Here is a 21470-nt window from a genome sequence, read left to right on the forward strand (position 1 = left end):
AGCTCTGCTGCATCCACACAAATTCCTTCATCACAGCCTCCTCCAACCGGTGTGCCTAATCAGCCGCCGAGCATGTCAAACCACTGCTGTTCAGCTCATCTGCTGATGACATGAGACACATCTGGGCAATGGAACAAAGAGAATATTCTAAAATGATTATGCTAAGATGAGAATTAATATTCATCCCCCAAAAGGTGCAACTGCCAGCCCAGAACAGTAAATAAAATCCACTGCGCTACAGTGCCAAAGTCTTGGGGACCAGGTTCTCCTAAATCCATGGAAAGCAAATTTCATTTACTGAGGATGAGGCCATTGAGACAGATACTCAGGTAAAACAAATAAATTTAAATATAACTGCATTTTTTTCAGCATCACGTGCATTGCAGAGTGGATACATTTTGTGGGAATCCAACAAATGATATTTTAATGTACATACATAATTTATTGAGCAAGCAGTAGACTTGGCTGAAAGAATGTCAGCCATTGAAGATCCAACATGGTGTATTTTCATGCTTATTACTTGGTACAATAGCAAAGAAGGAAGCATTTAACATATTTATGAACTTGAAACATCTCCCAAGTTCCACAGTGCAAGACTACCACAAATGTTATCACATTCTTCTTCTACGGTCACAATAAGAAATAAGTTAAGCACTTGCTATGTATTCTCAACCTAAAAATAGTTGAAATAGTTACAGACTGCCACCTATATTACTCTTTTACAATTCTTGCAGTACTGTGAAATATGGCTAGAGAACATAATCTACCTTTATATCTTGCCCATAATTCCCATTTATCTTACATAAAGTGAATGAGATTCAGTATCTAACTAATTTCTGCAGATTTTGCTTAAAATTATAACTACTGGATTTTGAAAAATCTAGTGGTTCCAGCTCCAAAAAAAAAAAAAAGGTTTTAATAATATGTCTATCATGAAGCGAAATTACCAGCTGTCTGTTTTAAAGTAGCCATTTTTTAGGTATTTTCACTCAAAACTTTACATTGCAGATGTACCTGATGAGTGTAAGGTAATGGGAGTTCAGATTCCATGATCCTGTCCTTGGCCCTGCCATTCTGATGAGATATTTCACTGGATGCATTAATTAGCTTCAAAAGTTTCCCATTACTGTGGTTGCTCCCCATAAGCAAGTCCTTGATTTTAGACAGCAGGAGCAGAATTCATTTCATATCAGCTTAATTGCCTCCAATTACCTACAGCCTACCTAGAATTACCTGGTGACCAGAATTAGCTGTGCTTATTTCTTTCCCCCAGCCCTAAATGCAGCTAAGACGTAGTGTTTCGAGTTCAGAGGTAGAATCTCTGTGACCGCTCTGTAAAGTTAGATTTCAGAGATGAATCACATTCCTACTTCCAGTGCTGAGAGGCCTTTGCCTCCCATTGATTTCAGGAGGAGTTGCATGTGCTTAATGTCCAAAGTGTAGTGGCCACATTTTGAGGCCAGCTCTGCACTTAGTGCCTCCCATCGCTCTCATTAGGCACCTGGAACCTGACCCGGATCACGGAGCAATCACTGCTGCTGCGCCTCGCCACGGCACCCCCTCCACCTGCTGAGATAAAGCACCTATTTGGACCTCTTTGGCTCTGAAGATTCACTGGAGAGGAGAGCACAAGTGTTTCTGGAGAGCGAGGAAGAAGAAAATTAGTCTTTCAACAGGCTATCATTACATAAGTAGGCTAATATAATATTTTTTTTTCTCTGACAACTGATTTGTGGAAGGTAGGGGCAGCACAGTCTACAGCAGCTTAACATGTCCTAAGTCCCCACAGGTCTGCTCAAGGCAGAAGAGAAACACAGGAGAAGCAATGCCAGAAGACACCTGGGGAAATGGTGTTCCCTTCCTCCTGTGGACTCGTGTGGAAAACCCTTAGAAAATTTTCAAACTGATTTTCTTTCTGTTTTCCTCATTGTTCAATGATAATAAAAAAAGAATGGCAAAGACAAAAAGCCTTTAAAGGACCGAGGCTTGGAGCTTTATTTTCATTTGCTGGGCTAGTGAAACCACCCACTAGCTTATATAGCCCTTAGGCATCCCCTTCCTGAATTTATCCTCACAGGACACCATTGCTTACAGTGTTTCTATTCTATATAGGTTCTTATACTGCCCTCGTCACCGTAGTAGCTGAGTGCCTTCAGGTGGTGCATTATGCAATGTGACTAACATCTGTGACAGCCAAAGCAGGAGGCAAAAACAGTTAAGGCCCCAGTAGCTTTCCCCCTATACAGCATTTCACTTTCCAACACAATAACTTTCTCTCTGTGAATACACAGTTAAATTGTTGTGGTCACATTTGTAGCAGATCAGCAACGTTTCGTTCCCTCTGAAGCTGAATTTCTCACTTTAATATGGCAGTGTGGGAATCATTCTCCTTGACTTCATTCACTGAAATGCCAAAGGCTGGATATTATTCTTCAATTATATTTATTTTAAGAATATCAGCGACCAGAGAAAGAAAGAATAATAATAAGAAGAAGAAAGAAAGAAAGAAAGAAAGAAAGAATATCAGTGACCACAAAAACATGGTAGGCATGGTAGCCTGGACTGGAGATGCAAGACACAGCTTCAAAAAGGTCTGTGTAAGACACACCATTTGGCACTACCTGCAGTGTGAGAGGAAATTTTTCAGCACTAGATTCAGCCTTACAAGCCTTGGGGTGGAGGTTAAAGGGGCACCATGTTCCTCAGGAGTGACAACTGAATATCTCATTGCAGGAGAACTCGCATCTGGGAACAATATGCCTGCAAATCTTTGAAACGCATGCAATTGCTTTGCCAGAGCGATTGATATGTTGTGGGAGGAACATTGCAGGGCAGGTGGTTGCTGTGAGATGACCCCACACTTGGGACCAAAAGTGAGACGTGAGGTCAAAGGTCAAGTGTGACTTTGTTAGAAGCAGAAAATACAGTCACCTCTGCACTGCTGCCCACCCTGCAGCAGGCAGTGCTCCTGAATGCTACACAGGTTGCAGGACCCCTGTTTACTGGCACAAAACAAAGCAATTACATTTGCTATTATTTTTCTAATTGCATAAAATGCAATGTGGAGATGCATTAAATTCTATATGCAAATATAAAGCAATATCCTTCTTTGCTGTCTTAGGCGTGCTAGTTCACTGGAACAATGAGAAGGGTAAAATAAAAACAAACAGAAAATTATGTTAAATAAATAATTACAAAATTAAACATCTCTTGCATCATTCTAGGCAGGTATTGGCCCAGAGATTACCACTTCAAAGTGCTGGAATCCATAAAGTTAGAGGGTTTTGAGAAACCCTCACTTTAAGAAATGCTAAGGGAAAGTTTGGAATTTGGAGTGAAGGGAGAGAGCAGAGGATTGTTTTCTTGGAATTTGTGGGTTCCCTCCCAGGTGCCAGACACCACACATTTAGAAACTGCCTACATAATAATTGACCTGACATAATAGATAATGTAGGGAATGCTGTAGAGAAAACTGAAAAGGTATATTACTGATTTAAAAATTCCTTTCCTTTCTAGTATATTTTTTTCTGCTATCATTCCAGAAGATCCGAGAGTATTTCACAAATTTTATATACACATTCCAGGAAGGATTGCAAAAGCTGATTAAGAGCATATGCAGCAACAACACAATACCACAATTAGGATGGGAAATGCAGAACGCTGGACTTGATCTTGCCTCAAGCAGAATGTCCAATAGCAGTGAGCACTACACAGAAAGAGGGACAGAGCACAGATGTTCAGACCAGAAGACAAGCCAAGAAAGGCTTAAAAGATCACTGGCTACAAGACATTTCATAGAAAGCACGCTGCCTTATTGCTCTGTGAGCATTATCACACAAGACAATGCAGACTCTAATTTAAATAGTCAGAGGGAAGGATCCTTAAGCTGGATGCCAGTTGGCTACAACAACAAATGTGTATCGCTGTTCTGACAACATTCACTGCAGTAAACTGTGCTGGGAAGTAATTATCACAGAGACCCTGGCACCCCAGCACAAACTGCAACTCAAAGAATCCATCAATATCCTTCTGGGGTGACAAAGCCAGAAGGGGAGGCTAGGAAAACTGTCACAGCCTGGCCAAGGGGACAGGAGGGCAAACAGTGCCTTCCTGTGGAGATTGCCCTGCCGTGGCTGTGCTCCAAGGGCACTGCTGCAGCACCTGACCGTGTCTGCAGAGCTCTGCATGTCACTGCTGTGATGCCACTGAGTACCAGCCTACAAATACCAACTGCATTGCCTTGTAGGAGACACTGAAGATGTACATTCATGTGCTGGGCCAAAATAGTTTAACTGATGTAGGGAAGTATTTGCAAACTGTCAAATTTGTAATTTCTAAAACGAAAAATTATTTACACTAGGCTTGCCTGATGCAGTTCTGCAGGCCCCTGGACCCCAGCCTACAGGGAAGAATGAGGAGGGAAATTAATCTGGTTGCTATCACTTTTATTTCTAGTGTAACACAAAAAAAAGAGGGTCAGATGTACATTCACACATGCAGTTTATTTCTTTAATTGCTATCTCCATTACAGAGATAAAGTAGGATAGAGTAAGTCCTCCATTACATAGGATAAAGTAATTGAGCAAGATTGTACCTATGACATGAAAGAAGTCACTGACTATGTGACCCATACTTTAATGGTGTGATACAAAGGTCAGGAGAATCAGTGGAAAATCTCCCATGATTTTAATGGCTGATACAATAATGTAAACTCAATATAATCAAGTGGTTAGAGCAATGGGCATGAACCTAGGAAGACTAGCCCACTTCCCTGCTACACATATGTTCAATCTCATGTTTAATTGCACAGTAATACTCATGATAACAAGATTTCTATTTGCTCAGTGAACACTGAAGTTGCTGCTCTCACACCAGTGTTTTAATGGTCTTTGTGGCACTTCTCTCTACAGTGCAGTCCAGGGGGATGTGGTGTCTCTCTTAAACTTTTGTGTGTGCAGCTCCACAGTGAACATTTAGGGAATGGTGCCAGATGCAAGCGTATCTGCCAATCAACTGCTTGATGGTTTTGCTTGATGGTTGTTCCAGAAATGGAACTTCCTTTGGTGGCTCAAAGGCAGCAGGACCTAATGCTTCACTCCAGCTAGCCCATACCTACCTCTACTATAGAAGCTGCTCCAGTGAATGAGCATGACACTCATCCCTTGAAAACTTTGTCCAAGTACATACTCTGGTCATGAGTGCTATCTGAGACTCTCCAGCTGGTTTCTACATCCATCTGTCAGTGTTAACAATGGTATATACTGTCCAAGGCTGTTTGGACAAACAAGTGGGAGATGCAGCCACATTTTGCAATTATGCCCTTATTGGAAAAAATAATTTTTGTTATTTCATTCTTTGTCTTTGCCTTGTACCATGATATTCATCTCTAAGTGAAGATGTCTTGACACCAACTGGATTGTAAATGTGGGTGCAAATACAATTTTGTGCCATATTGTGTCACTCTCCTGCTTTTAGTTTATCTGTACATGAGTCACTGTAATGTACTGTGCAGAAGCTGTGATGCATGGCAGGTATCAAGGCTGGCATATCAGCCTACATGTGCCAGATGATGGTGTACTTCTCCCACCTATGCTTTTGTTACAGGATTTCTGGGTTAAGGAAGCAGGCAGGATAAACACTGAGCAGTCAGTCAGAATACATTCGAAGGCATGCAGGACAAGCCCTGGGATTTATTTTATGTGCTTCAGATGCCATTTTAAACTGGCTTCTTTCCCTACTCAGTGTCTCTGTAACATGTAGATAATTCTCCCCTCCAGACCCTTACACCTTTTTGGTTAGCTCAGAGAGCAGTGTTGATCTTTCCCACCTGGACTGCAGCTATCATGCAGTGCCTGTCATTCTCATACAGATCAAAAAGGATTTTGCAGGCTGCTGCCCTTGATCTGTGCCTTATATGTCAGTGTTAAATGCTTCAGCTGAGAGATGCCTGCTTAAAATACATCCTTACCATCAAACCAAAAGGTCCTGAGGCATGTGGAGCACTGCTTAGTAATGCCTCTGAGAGGAAATCCTGGCCACCATGGCATCAGCAAGGCTTCCTGCAGCACCTGGCATTTTTGATGGAGATCATCCATCCAAGTAGTGACCTAATGCAACCCTGTATAACTCTTGAGCCCATGAGATAGCAGTGTATGAGCACGTGTTAGGGTTTCCTTTTCCGAAGGCAATTCGATGTGGTTAACAAATTCTGCACTCCAGGTACGCTTCATCCTACAGCTGCAACTGCTAGCACTTTTATAAAGCTGTCTTAATTACCAGTGACCCTGTGCTCTTCAAATGCATCAGCAGTACCAGGGATGATTCAGGATAACAGGGTCACAAGCAATGGGAAAGAGTGTCTGATCCATGCCCCACTTACATACATCTCTAGCTCATAGGCTATCTGCCCTAGATTAAAAAAAAGTCTTCATGCCAAGAACTCTGTTTCAGTAGAATTTAAAAGGACTTGGGTTCCAGCCCTCTTTTATTAAAGTGTTGGTAGGATCAAATCTGTATAAGATACAAGCACTAGGACAGAACATGTTAAATAAATGATTTGTGGATGTATAAGCTGGTAAATTTGAGTCTTCTGGAGAAAAAGGATTTTCACCCTCAGCCTAAAGTCAACTATTGTCTCTAAATTAACTTTTAACATTTGATATGAATTGTAAAAACGTTTATGATTTCATGCCAAAAGATGATACAGACAGCTGAGAAGAATTGCAAGCTGACATGATAAGAACCCAATGCACACTGTTGCTAAAAGTCCCCCTAAGGAAGTCAACAAGCTCTAGAAAATTCTTCCCATCACTGAGGATTTTTGCACAATGGCAATGCTTTTGGGGAATCAAGGGTATAGCTGCCTAGGAAAATGTTTGTCTCTCCTCATCCCCTCCACCACCAGCACTGCCCTGATCAGCAAACACAAGGAGTTATTACATGCTACTTTCATTGCAGTGAAATAATTTAAATTATTTAAATCATTTAGAAATGAGAAATTACAAAGTAGCCTCAAGTGCATGCTTAGGTGCTTTGATGAATAAAAGCTCTCATACAACATGTAAAACAATCAAAATACTCCACTCCAAAACCAAGATGTTTATAAAAAGACATCTATCATGTTGCTCCAAGAGCTAATCTCATATCCTCCTCTGTCCTTACAACTGTGTCCTAATATTATGTTATGGTAAAGTATTCTTTTTAAATAAATTATGGGAAAATAATTTAGTCTTGAATGTTCTATTATTTGTAAATCTAAATGCTTATATCTTTTGCTCAAAAACACAAACAATCCTCAGCATGCCTCTCTTTAGTGTGGCATAATATCAAGTCAAAAAGAGACAGCTCTCCTCCTCTAACTGAAGGAAATTCATACTGGAAGATCTTACTGGTGTGATTGTTGTGATTCTGCAGCCAATCACACAAAATTCATCAACATGGAAACACCAAAGACCTCAGTCCTGCCAAAACTTTAGGAAATGTTTGTTCAGCTAAGCTGCCATAAGCACTTATATAAATCAGTGGAAATAAGCACATCCAGAAAAACTTAAAATTTTTTTGAGAAATTCTGTTCTTTGTCAAGATTTTATTTTCCCCCAGTTTCTTTGGATTGCTCAAAACTAAGAGAAAGGAAGAATTAAAAACTAGCTGTAAAACCACCAAAACATGAAAACAGAGGGGAACACCAGATATATATAGTACCTTATGTAATCAGTTCATTTTTGTAACTCTTGCTCAGAAGCACCTACATTTCAAATACAGTTTGTTCCTGTACTTTCTTACACCTCAATTGCTGTTTATATTTAAAGTTATTTAGCATTCTCTCCAAGCACTGAGGGTTTCTGATGGCATCACCAAGTACAATAATAACACCAGAACCAACTATTTTTTGTGATAAGAACATGGTCCTCTCCAAGGCTTTCTGCCAATCTCTCATTTCTTCACCCAGTGTGACAATCCAATGTTTTTTTTTTTTTATTTGTAGTCCCTTACTTGTAACTGGGTGTTATTTTCTCCACAACTATGTCTCTCCTCTCTATTTGCCCATATTGCTCCTAGGTCAACCGGACCTGTGTATTAAAAATGCAGATAGATAAAACATAAGCGTCCATAAAGGAAAAAACCTGTTTTGTTAATAGACCAATGTGTTCTCTTGTATGTAATTAATCCTCTAAACAATGGAAAGATAGACCAGATAAAGCACTAGAGAAGTGTTTCTGATGCTAATATTAAACTAGTAACTCTTTTTTGTTCCAATTTAAAATAGAAGTAGTGCCTGACCAACACATTCTTTTCTCTTGAGAAAGTCTGAATACATAGCAATGGAAGAGACATGGTGGCCAAAGTCTGAGACATCAAAGGATGTTCCTCAGAGCCCTGCCACCTTTGCCACATTCCCAAAGCACCCACAAATAAGACAAGGAAAACACAACAGAAGCAGGCAAACTGTGTGTGTTCATCTACAGAACATCAAATCCCATCTGTCTCCTGCAACACCATCAAAACAATGAAAATGGAGAGCCATCCAGAACGATGACTGCTAGAAAAGCCCTGAAATGTGCTAATCAGACTCACCTACCTGCCTGTCGTTCACTTAAATCTACTCTGAAAAACACCACGAGCATGGGCACTTTACAAACTTTCATTCTGTCCTAGTAGCGGGCCAAGAAATCTTTCCACAGCAGCCAAACTCTCTGCCAGGTGAATCTCCCGTGGGGAGGTTCCACGCACCGCCTCACCCACCTCTAGGGGCGGCCCAGAACGCGAGAGGGGCGCGCAGAGCCGCACCCCCGGCAGAGCGCAGCGGGGACAGGAGGGCACCGCTCTGCTCCGCTCTGCTCCGGCACCCCCGAGCCGTTCCGGGCTTCTCGCAGTGCCGGGAGCCGCCCCCTCCCCATTGAACCCTTCTCCATGGGGAGCCGAGAGCCCCGGCCGGGCCCCGCTCCGCGTCCGGCCGCTCCTGCGCGCTGCCAGCGCCACCGCCGGGGCCGCCCGCGCTCGCACAGCGAGGGAACGTGGATTTGTTCTCTCTGTCCTATGTTCAATGATCTTAAACTTTCTGGTCATCCCCAAGCCGCATCTTCCCCGCAAAGGCACGCACATGGAGCAGAGGGATCCATCCCCAGGGAGGGAGATGCGTCACTGCGGAACGTTCAGCGTTAGCGCCTCGGTTTGGGTCCTTCTGCTTCATTCCCCCCTCCCCTCCAAAATCTGGTTTGATTTTGCTCTCCCCTCGTCTAGCTTCTCACCCATTAAAAAAATAGAAAAGCATTACTTTTTCAGCTTTGCATTCTCCAGACAGATTTGGCTCGCTCCAAAGCCTCCGTGATTAAACACGCAGTAAATAGTAGTCAGACCAAAAGTCTCTAAGCCTGTGACTTTTTTTGGTGCCAATAAATCCCAGTGCACCTTCCCTTCAGCTGCCTTCAATTTCCTTGACTCTCTTAAGGCTGTCATGTACATCTGGACCTGGCTCCCACTTCCATTGCAGTATTTTCATTCTCTTTCAGATTTTTCTCTGAAAAGCTGCAGACCATTAAATCTACATGTTTTCTGAAATCTTTAGAGCAATTTAAGGATTTGATAACTTTTTTTTCCCCCTTTGGAAATCTCCAGCCTGAAAAAAATGCCTTAAAAATGACTAAAATATTGATGTTTTAAGTTTTAATTTCTTGTCAAAGGGAAAAGCTAAAAAAATAAGAATGTTGTAATGCAGTTTTAACTTGGGGGGAGGGGGTGGGAATCCTTTTTCTTGAGACATATAAGCCAATGTGACCCTAAAACGCTGAGTGCTGTCATTACTATTCTGCAATACAGAAGTGAAAAAACCTTATCTGATGATATGGAAACAGCAAATCCCCAGCCTGTGCAATGTAATTTGGGGTTTTTTGGTATCTTTTAGTTTGAGCAGAAGATCTCTGCCACAATGTGTCCAGTACATCTGTGTTTTCTCTCATTTGAGCCAGAAGCACCATGGGGCACACAGTCTTTCTTGACATATTTTTCTAAGCAAGTAAGTATTTGATTTTTTTTTTCCTGTGGTTCAGAATACAAAGAAGAGTGACATGGCAGAATCTGGTGATTTATCACAGAGGAATTTAGAGGTAGCAAGTAATAAAATTTTATTAAATGGAGACAAGCAGGGGAGCATACATGTGCAGTTAGAAGTCACTCTTTTTTCCTGCTCACCAGATCATCACTCTACACAGCCGCTGGGAGAATGAAAGCTTTTGAAATAAACAAAGTGCTGCTGTCAAAAGCAGAATAGTCTAAAGTGCAGAAATTAGAAGAGTAAATGGATCTGGAATTACTATGGGGATAGGAAGGAGACAAAATGCATATCTACCAGCATTTGGGGTCTAGCCAGACGAGCAGTGAGCAGCAGCTTTGCCAGGGACAGGGATTGCTGTCCACTGTTCTTTGCTGCCCCTACCAATCTGCTGGCAGAGCACTACCCAAGCACTCCCCAGCTTACTCCACTTCCAAGGAGGCCAGGTTAGTTCAGATAAATCTAGTTCAGATAAATCTTGCTAATCTAGTGCATTTTGAAAAAATAGGTTAGAGAGGAATCTTGTATGAGCAGCGCTAGTAGCAGAGCCGAAGGGATTTGGGATTCCTGATAACCACCCAGAGACAGGCTGTGGTCACTAATACCTTCCACCAGCACAGCTGAAGCTGGAAGGACACATCTGTTCACCTCCTGAAGAGGACTAGATTTCTGGTCTGCTAATCTCATTTTCCACTACATATTCAGTCAAAATAGCCCCTCAATGGCTGGAGATTCCTCTGTTCCTTCAGCAGTTTTAATTTGGCAAAAGTAAATGAAGAGAAAAGTGAATGTTAGTGTTTGGAGCCTGATCCAAACAGGGTGTATAAACAGCATAAAAGCACATAGCCCTGCTATATCTCATCCTTTTCTGCTCTTAATACTCTGAGTTCTTAAATCAGGCAGCTCCATGCAGCTTTAATTTAGTGAAGGGCCAAGCAGCTATGAATTAAGGAGCCATAGGGCTGAGCTTCCAGCAATCTGTTCTCTCCCAAATGTCCAATTAGAAGAGATAACACGTTCAGAGATAAATTCCTGGCAAGAGCTGAGGATGAGATTTTGCTTGTATCAACAATGTGGTCAACACTTTGAGAATGATATATGAAAATAATGTAAGACAAAGATCTGAAATGTTTAAACAAGAGATCAGTTATGGGCCTCTCAGAGGTGGTAAAGGTAAATTATTAAAGAATTTATAATTACATTCATGCCTAATTATTAATAAACAAGGATAGCTAACAGATGCTGCAGCAGATTTACATTTCCTAAGGAAACAAGAAGAATTATGTAAGAAAATCAGGATCAGCAAAACTATTAGGTCAGGAAGCCGAAATGCCTGTACATGACAAAACAGCTTCTGTCAAAACTATTCAGGAGGAAGGAGGAAGCAGTAAAAAAAAAAAAAAAAAAAAAAAAAAAAAGAGAAGAAGAGAGAGGAAGAGAGAGAGATTCCTTTTCAAACCTTGGAAGCACTAATAGATTGAGGAAAGCTGACACAACACCTATGGTGAGACTGTTTCAACAAATTGAAAATGGGGATCAGATCCAAACCAGAATGTTTAATTCTTACTGATGCCATTCAAGCGACTTCACCACATGTTGAACATGAAAACAAATTGATATCTGTTTTCTTAAACATACGAATGAATACGCCAGATCACTATGGTGAAAACTTCAGCAGAGAAATATAAAATGTATTGCTTAGAAAAATTAATGCCAAAGCACAGAAGAGAAATCGTGATGAGTAAACTGGACAGAAAGCTTGGAGGAAGTAGCAGTGGGTCAGCAGGAGAAATTCTACCCCAGTTGACTTAAGATCTATGAAGATCCCAATACAATGCTCAGCACTAGACTGTATGATTTGCAAATAGTGTGAGAGAAACTACTGAAGAGGGAAAGAATTTGCTTTGATTGTTAAGAAAATAGATATTTGTAAATGGAGGGAATAATCATGAAAATCTGTTTTGAAAGATTATTTCTTGTTTATTTATGACCTGGGAAAAAACCCCGAAGAAATTACTGAAGTTTTCACAGAAACAGCTAATGAGTTTGACAGATAAAGGTGTAAAGTGATAAAATAAACTTGTATGAAATGGAAAATAAAGCCTAGCAATTAATTGCTGGAAACAGAGCATTTAAAGTTGGAAGTGGCAACATTAAAGATAAACACTTATTTAACATGAAACTATCAAATGTAAAAAAAAATAAATGAAATACAACTGAACTTCAAGTTCAGAGTTTTTATTCTAATGAAGAAAAACATAAAACACTCAAATACTCTTCAGCAGAGCCAGGGTAGCCTGACAAAAATGGCACATTAATGTTACTGTGCAGTGTTCAGGAAGACAAGCCCAGCAGCTGTACCCGCCCCTGCTTAAACAAATGTATTACAAGGCTACTTTTACATGAACACAATTTGGAATTGGAATTTCAAAAATAAGATCACTGAAGCCACTTTTTTCATCAATAAGATCACTGAAGTTCCTTGGCAGAGACTGGCCAGGGCAGGAGCAATGAAAGGCACTGGGTATTGCCAGGTTTTAAGCATGGTTCTACCACACAGATGGTTTCACATCCTTCATATTCTCTGAGAACACTGTAATGACTTTTCACAAGACTACATTTAAAACTTATCCCAGAAGTCTTTGAAGATAATTCCTATTAAGTTTTCATCTGATTTAAATACCTCCATTGACCAGATACTGTTTGCTACTCAAAGGTTAAAAAAATTTCCTACTAAGGTATTTTCTCCTTTTAAGTAAGGAAGAAATCACAATAGGCTTACAGTCAGTGAAAAGCAGTATTTTCATTCCTTATGTATTAAATACTTGTAGAAAAGATTTTCCTCTCAGTATAGAAACAAGTCTGTACATTTAACATTGATGAAAACTCTTCATCTCAATGGGAACAGTTTGATTTAGGACACAGAACATTTTCCATCCCCTAGAATCCATTCAGACCACTTCTTCTGCCATTGCATGCCAATAACGTATGTCCAACCACAAGATAAAAATCATCCAGTCTCCCAATTGCAAATCTGGAGTCCCACTTCTTCATTTACACCCAAAAATATCCTGCCTGCTGTTTCCTCCCCATCCTTTTGGCAATCGCCATTATTACATGCATGGAAAAACATTATTAGGAAAGTCTAACGGATTTTAATTGTTTGCATTGCAAATGTTTCTCCCTGGTGGAAAAAAAGCTCTAATCATATTGTCTCATTGCTCATTCTTTACTCTTCTTCCTGTTGTCTCTATTGCTCTCTCTCCTTCTGTTCATTCTTCTCTCCAACCTGCTTCCCCAAATACACTGCCATGACATTCTCTTTACTCTTCCTTGCCCTGCAGGGAAGCTCATTTCTCTCCCCTTTCTATCTCTTGGTGATGTCACTTCTTCTCTAACAGAATCTGCAGCAGAATCCATCTCCTCCTCCTTGCTCCCTACCAGCCATATGCAGAAGCAGTAGCACAAATTGGGGACAGCAAATGAGCCCTGCAGAGATCAGGTCTCTGCACATGGTAGGCAAGCACTCTGGTGAAAGAACACAGGCTGAAAGCCATTTTGTATTGATAGATCCTTTCTCTAGCAATAAAGCAGAAACCTCCTAGATTGAAATACTGCTTGGTGCATCAACAGCCTGGTGGTGCCTCGAGGCTTTGCAGAGAACTGAGATCTCACAACTGTTTGGGTGCTCCACAAACACAGTGAAACCAGCTCTCTCTTCAGACACCCCACAGTCCAAACAGATCACACATACAAAGAGAGGGACAACAGGAATATTGAAAGCTCAAAAGATTTGCCCAAGGAAACAGAGTAGATCTTGTCTATGAATACTTATTGATGGCTTGTATATTTATTTTCATTATTTATCCCATGGCCCAGAAGTAATGGGTGAAAAAATCCTTTTTATATGCTTTCAGACCATTATCTGTAACATCTTTGTATCTAAATACACAAAATGTGTTTTGCACTTTTAATTGGTTAATATTGATAATCTCATAGTAAACTAGAAAAATCCATTCTATTTTGACACTGGCAGATACCACACTCTAAATCTCTCCACTTGTCTCAATGCTAACAAACCTACAGCAAAAGGCAAAAGTTGTGAGTTTTGATAGGTTTTTCTTTGAGGGAAATCACCTAAACAAGTTTTGTGGTTTTGGTGTGGATTCTCACTTTTGGCACACTGTTAAGAGTGCTCTCTCCCTGCATGTCTGATCCAGGTGTGGATTAGTATAGAGGGAAAAAAAGGTGAATTTTCTTTCCCAAAAGCCTCCCAGGTAAGGGAAGGGTCGGAGATAATGGTTTAACAGTTCTCAGGAGCAGAGAATATCTACATATGGTTTCTGATTTAAGAACATTTTAATGATTTCAAATATGTATGAGAAAAAAATGCCTTTAGAATGTCTTAAGGATTTTAATTAAAAAACAAAACAGATATTTAGAAACATCTGGTAACGGCAAAGAAACCTGTTTGATAACTAGTTCCCAATGCAGTTGTAAATCACAGATGTCAGCAACTAAGAAAATGTCTTTTTTTCCACTATAATTTTAGAGTCTAAAAAACTACTGTAGGCATGTTTAGGACTGTGGCCTGGTGTGCCATTTTAAACAATAGGCAGTGCCAGTAAATAATGATGTAATTTAGCCTAAAGATGGGCTCACTTTGTTTTCAGAGTATGAGCTGGAAATCCTGAAACAAATTGATTGGTCTCTGCTCAGCTATAAAGTTTTGAGAGATATTAACAGTTCTATTGTTCTAAAAGCAGAGGATGTTTTGAGGGAAAACATAACTCAAAAACAAGTTATCTGTCAAGAACGGAGGGCTTTCCACACATTTCTTTTGTTATGACAAAAAGCTTATGATACTTGGGTGCAAATACGTTCAAGCAGCTGAAGAAATTTAACCTGTAATTTGGTCATTTCTAGGGGGCAAGATGTAACACCAGCACTTTCTTTCCAAAAACCACAAATTCATTCCCTAGGCACAGAGAAACATACTGAAAGTCAGCTGCTATGTTATCATAACCCTGAGACAGATTTCCAAGGGAATTTGCAGGTACTTGGGTACTTAGAGAAACTCACCAAGAGGCCAAAATATTCACTGCCACAGGCTGAAAACAGGAGCTGTGTCTTGTGTGCTTGGACACTTTTATAAACCTCACCAGTTATCTTTGTGTAGTTCTGAATATTCAAGTGTCTCCAGCCATCTAACCTTATCCAACTCAATGCACTTTGTAACCATGTGGAGTGCCTGACGTTGGTGTCTGACCACAGCTATTCCAGCTACTCAGCTTCCCTTGCCTTCTGCATTTCAAATAAAACACACCAATTCCACCAAAGCCCATTCTGCCACCACCATTTGACAGAATTTTGTGCAGAATCCATCTCTTATCCATTATCATTTGAGACACATTTATTAACATAAGGATAAATTTCTTGAGATGTGGAAACAAATATAACCAATATTGACTAGATTATTGTGCTTAATTAAATTAATCTTTACTAATAAAATAGGGGGAAAGTATGCATGGCTAATACTGCAATTTTTAAGTTTTAAGAAGAAAGGATTATTTTCATCTGACTAGCTGTAAGATACCAGGGAAAATTTATCTTGTGTATTATCTAATAGGCCTTCCAGAACTAAAGACCACAGGAGGTAAGGCTAACAAAATTAATATGCAAAGAAGTTCAGCACTAGGGACCCATAATTTTCTTGCAAATGGTTTCACTTTAAGGATGAAACAACACAAGACAATACCAATTTCTTTCTTTTTTTTGCAAATAGATGATGCTTTAAAAAAATTAACACATGACAGCAGGTGGGAAGAAACTAGAGAAGTGGATATTCAAAGTGGAGAGTGACTACAAATTTGATTTGCTTAACATTTTACTAACTGATTTGAATTCACTGATATGTTAACACAATGTCAGGAGGTATATTTAATTAAAACAAGATTGGTTGTCGTTCAGACATGAAGTAAACATTTTGTATACCTAGTGAATTATTAAAGAGAATGAAAAATAATCTGACCTTCAGAAAGCAGAATCATAAATAACAAGGACCGAGGAGATTCTACTTGGCCCCATTTGAAAATCAGGTTTTGTTTGTATTAAATAGTAACTGTTATAGTAATCATTACCAAATTCATCATTAATTAGAGGGTTTTAATAGCAAAGAAGTGCTTTCATTGCAGTCATAGATTTATATCACATCTGTATATACAAGACTACTATGAAATATAATAAGAGAGAATTAAACCATTCTCTCTTTTATGTTTGGAATTAACTTGGGCGTTTAATGCTCTGTTCTTTCTATCGGCTTTGTAAGATGTCAGCAATATCCAGGTACTGTTTCTTGTAGTAAAGAGCTCATTGTGATTAGATTTCAAAAATATATGACTGCACCCCAGGAAATGGTTCAATCTAATAGTACTCCCATCAATTCAAAATAGGTGAGTGTCAGACAGGCTTCAAAGGTAACAAATCAGCACAGCATAATTCAGAATTTTAAAATCAAGACTCTGAAAACAGAGAAAGGTTACATATCTTGGCCTAAGCATATCAAAATTTGATGTTTATGTATGTCAAATGTAGTATATTATGGCAATAAAACATACTGACAAAAATGCTCTCTTTGAAATGAATCTTCATTTAGAACTGAGTGATATTCCATCAAGGAACATCTTGTTTTAACAAGAACATTGTAAGGCATACTGCAAGACATTAGCTTAAAATATATTTTCTATATTTTATCATCCTTTATAGCCTTTAAAAGTTCAATTCACCTTTGAAAGACATGAGGAAGTAACTCCTGATAAGCGTTGAAGAATTTTTTTGCCTTTAGCATTTGTATGTCAAAAATTTTCCCTAACATATCACAGAAAAGAATTGATAAGTACAGTGTCCATATTCTGAATAACAATTCAACCTGTTATTAAGTAGGTGTAATTATGTGGGGAAGACAGAACACCAGCAGCAAAATCTAAAACAATCCCATACAAAGCTTTAATTCGCACACGTAATCTTTTGTATTTCTGCAAAACTTTCCAAGGCTTAAGAAGATTCTTACATATTTTTGCTAAAACCAGTGGGAAAGTGATGAAGATACAATTCAGTACAAGGATATGAAAGACACACTATTTTATAAGAGAACAATTAGATGAGTAAATCCTTCTGCTTCAAAGCCATACACAAAGAGATCCCTGCATGCAGACACGTGAACTTTCATTGATTTTACTGAGAACATATCATTCAGTAAGAAATCTGATCAGTTTCATACCATTTTATTTATAAGACCATTATTATACCACCTTTATGAATTTCCTGAAATCGTTGTGGGTAACACAAGGATCCCCATTGAAGGGAAGAGAGGCACACAGTGAAGAAGATACGTGTGTGGTAGGGTACAAGGGTTTCCAGGACTGTCCTGTGGTTTGATGTGTCCCATCCCTAAACTTTTTTTCCTTCATTTTAAATATTTTTAGAAATTAATTCAGTTATTTAAATCTGAAAAGTTATATAAATAGGATTTGGTGTGGTGATGATCAGTTCTTAGGGATCATTATATTTAATTCAGATACCTAATTTAAGGCTTTGATCCTCAAGCCATAATAACAATAGCAACAGAAGTAAAATGCCTTATTTATAAATTTATACTATTGTAAATTCAGATACTTCTAAAAGACTAAAAATCAAGCTCCATTTGTTCAATATAAAAAGGCTTTGAAATGTAATCTCCATGGGTTGATTGATGTATTATATAATGTCTTTTTTTTGCTTTCTCTGTACAAACATGTTAAACATGCTTGATAGTTTTCTGAGTACACATAATTTCCTCCATTTCCCTTTGCGCTCAATCTATTATCTTTTACAGTGTTTAATAAATTAATGTAGGCAATCTAAAATTGAATTACTTTATTCATAATCAAATTAATTATACGTCAACATTTTCCAAGGCCATAAAATATGAATATCTAATAATAGCAATGTTTGCATTATGCTGTAATAGTTATAAAAGCTTTTTCTTTAAGGGACAGTAAGCAGATAATAAAGACTGTCAAAATTAAATAAAATATCAGAGCTATTCCTTTTTTATTAGGCTTCTTTAATCTCTATAAATCATATCTTTATGGTCAGCAATGGGAATAAAGTTGGGTGGTTAGAGGACGTTTTGTTAGCCAAATAAAATCATGTTCCTCCTCAAATTGTTCTTGTAATGTGAAAAAAAGGAGTTCCTTAAGCTTACACTCTAGGTTTATTTCATTTAAAGGGTTATTGATCCCTCACATACATAAAATCAGAGACTTTCAGGTGTTTCTATGACCCCTCAGTGCAGACTGGCACTCCAGGTCACTACAGCTGTACACAACATTCCTGCATGGAATTCCCTCTGTCCCATCACAACAGGAACAGTCAAAGTTTCTTTTGCTCAGTAACACAGCAGAGTTTATTGGCTTGATTACACAGTGTGCCAGTCACCTTTGACACCTAATCCATACTTGTCCTGCAGAGGCTGACTGCTGAGCATCCAAGGAAAGGATCTCTGTCTTTTAGCATCCCACAGCACCCCCTGAAAGCTGGATGCCCATGACTGGGCAGCACATTTACACCAGCTCTTCCTTCCCTGGCAGCTCCTGAGCCACAAGCTTTCCACAAAGGGTAGTAGCAAGAACTACAAACAAAATTTTGCTGTTTTACTCAGAATCTGGACAGGTTTTTAATTGATATCCCAGTTCCCCACTGAACCTGTGCAGCAGCCTAAGCATCCTTGCTCTCTCCTAGTCTGGTTAAAATCTAGCACCTCGTGGATCAGCCCTTTCAAAAGGTCTGGAGAGTGTTTTCTGAGACTCCTCTGCAAGAACAGATGGCCCAAATAAATCACAGTCCTAAACCTCAGAACAGCTAAACCCCAAAAGCCCTGGTCCTCCTAACTTACAGCCAAATGCCAACTAGAACCTAGTCCTGGGAGCCAAGAGAAGATGCACTTCCTTGTCCTCTGCCTCCATCACAATGTGACAATTTTTCTGTAAAATTAGAGTGAAAGTAGATGGAAAAAACCTCTGAGTCACAGCAACAAGACCTTCCCAACAAGACTCTTGCAGCCACAGAGCACAAAGGATTGAGCAGTGACGCTGCTCCATCCTTCCAGCTCTTCCCAGCACTCACACTGCACCCAGCCAGTCCTGCTAACAGCTTTCTGGATCAAACATTTCTACTATTGCAGTGGGTTTCCCCAAGAGAGAAAGAATAAATCTTTTGCCCCTTCTGTTTAAACACGGTTGTCCCATCTTGATATGACACCTTGGGTGCTCCAATGCAGAACATATAAATATAAAACATTGAAGGACCAACTTCATGCTCATGTGGCTCTGTCTCAGTATTGTCATCTTGGGCAAATATTTGATATTCCACCCTGCTTCTTGGTGGCCTCTGTTCTTTAAGCATCCTTGAAATTAAAAGACCATAAATCATGTTGCAAGGTTTTTTACATCACTGTTCAGAAATGAAAGCATTAAGCCATGCATTATGTTACCTACAGTCCAAGCAAAACAAGCAATTATATTGCCTCCAAATTCTGGAAACATACATAGAAGTCAAAAATCAGCTGTGACTACACATTTAAGATGCAAAATAGATTTGTGGCAAATTGAATTTCATTGAATATAAGGTATCTGGGTTTTTTATGAGAAAGCAAACTCAGAGCTCTCTGTGTTCTGCAGTATTTGTGGAACACAGAGGTTCAAACTGATTTTTACATTTAACAAATGTGGTGTGTATCACCTAAATTAATAACAGTCTGAAGCTAAATCTGCTTTACAGTTATTATAGTGCAATTTTCCCTATCAAGAAATGCTGTGGACTTACTGTTTACCTTTCAGTTGATTTTATTTGCCAGATTATATACAAAATGGTCCCATGGGCTTGCTGAATATATGGGTGCTAACAATGAAAAATGTGCATAGTTTTAATACCAACTTTGTAAATTGCCTTAATAATAGCTTGTATAATGTAATAGTATTTTCAACCAGTACTTTTAATTTCTAGCTCATAAAGTCTTTTCATTGAACCCCAAGGGTGTAGCTATAAAAGTAAGATTTAATTTTGTATATAATGTGGCCTAAATTAGTTTTAAAGCAATAGGAGAAACATGCAGCTCAAAGAGATAAGACTGAAATTATTATAACTCGGTGAAATTTCCTATAGCAAAATTAATCATTATTTCCATTTTTACATAATTTGACATAAAAAATATAAGACTAATGTAGATCTAATCAAGGTATATATTTTAAATCACTTTACCGTAAATTACAGAGGCCATAAAAGTGTTGCAAACCATATGACAGCAAATGATTTGAAGACACTTGCAAAGTTGACAATTTCTTTGGTGAAATGAATAAATAAATAAATGCTACTCCAAAGTAACAAATGGTATATTTATGTTCATAACTTTGGCTAAAACTGGAAGTTCACACCCAGAAACTGACAGCACCCTCTCATGGCTTGTCATGCTTGTCAACTGCCTGTGACATTTGGTCATTTTCCCTAAAAGTGCATTTCCTGGAATCATGTGATTATGCAAAACCTCAGTTTCTCATTTTCTAACCCTCCCAACTGCAGAGAAAATCTAGCAAGCATGAATGATAAAGCAGATGAAAGGAGACAGCACATAACAGACCCAACATTATTTTCTCAGATTTTCTTTTCTTATTTATTCTGCTCATCTTTGTTCAGGGGCCTGACATATTCATGACTGCTTGGGCTTGGCAGATGTACTCTTTTGACCATTTTAAACACATTTTAAAAATCTTAAAGGCCATCAGACTTGTGAATATAGAATTCTTATAGAATCATTTATTCTATAAGAAAATAATTGTGTGTTAACCAAGATTTATTTTAAGTACATTATGTAAAACAGGGACCAAATTTTTTCCTGACTTGTTGGCTGAGACTGCTTTTCTGTAGGAATACATCTTCCAATCCTAGATGCTTTCTACTGTGAATAGTTCCTTTGGCCTTAAAAATACGGATTACAGCTGTCTTTGCAGTTAAATCTGATATGATATCAAATCAGACAGGGTATAGGAGAATGAGAAAGAAGAGAATATTTATGATGGCATCAGAAGACCGATGTTATTCCACTATCTGGAATACTATTTAGAATGCTTTCCATGTATATTAAAATTTATACCACTAGCATGTTATACGAAGGTCTCTCAGGTCTGTGCTATCAATATCTGCACAACTTGATTTTACTTGCAAGGTTATGTGGGTTTTTTAATACTCAGAAAGGTTCTGAAAAAGAAAACAAACAAACAAACAAAACTGGTGTCTGCTTCACCAAAAAACCAGCAGGAAGGAGTGATGGTGAGACACAGTGCCTCAGTGTGCTCAGCAAGCAAGTCCTGGGGTACCCAGGCACATT

Source organism: Agelaius phoeniceus, chromosome 10 (assembly GCF_051311805.1).
Source record: "Agelaius phoeniceus isolate bAgePho1 chromosome 10, bAgePho1.hap1, whole genome shotgun sequence".
NCBI classification, from domain to species: domain Eukaryota; kingdom Metazoa; phylum Chordata; class Aves; order Passeriformes; family Icteridae; genus Agelaius; species Agelaius phoeniceus.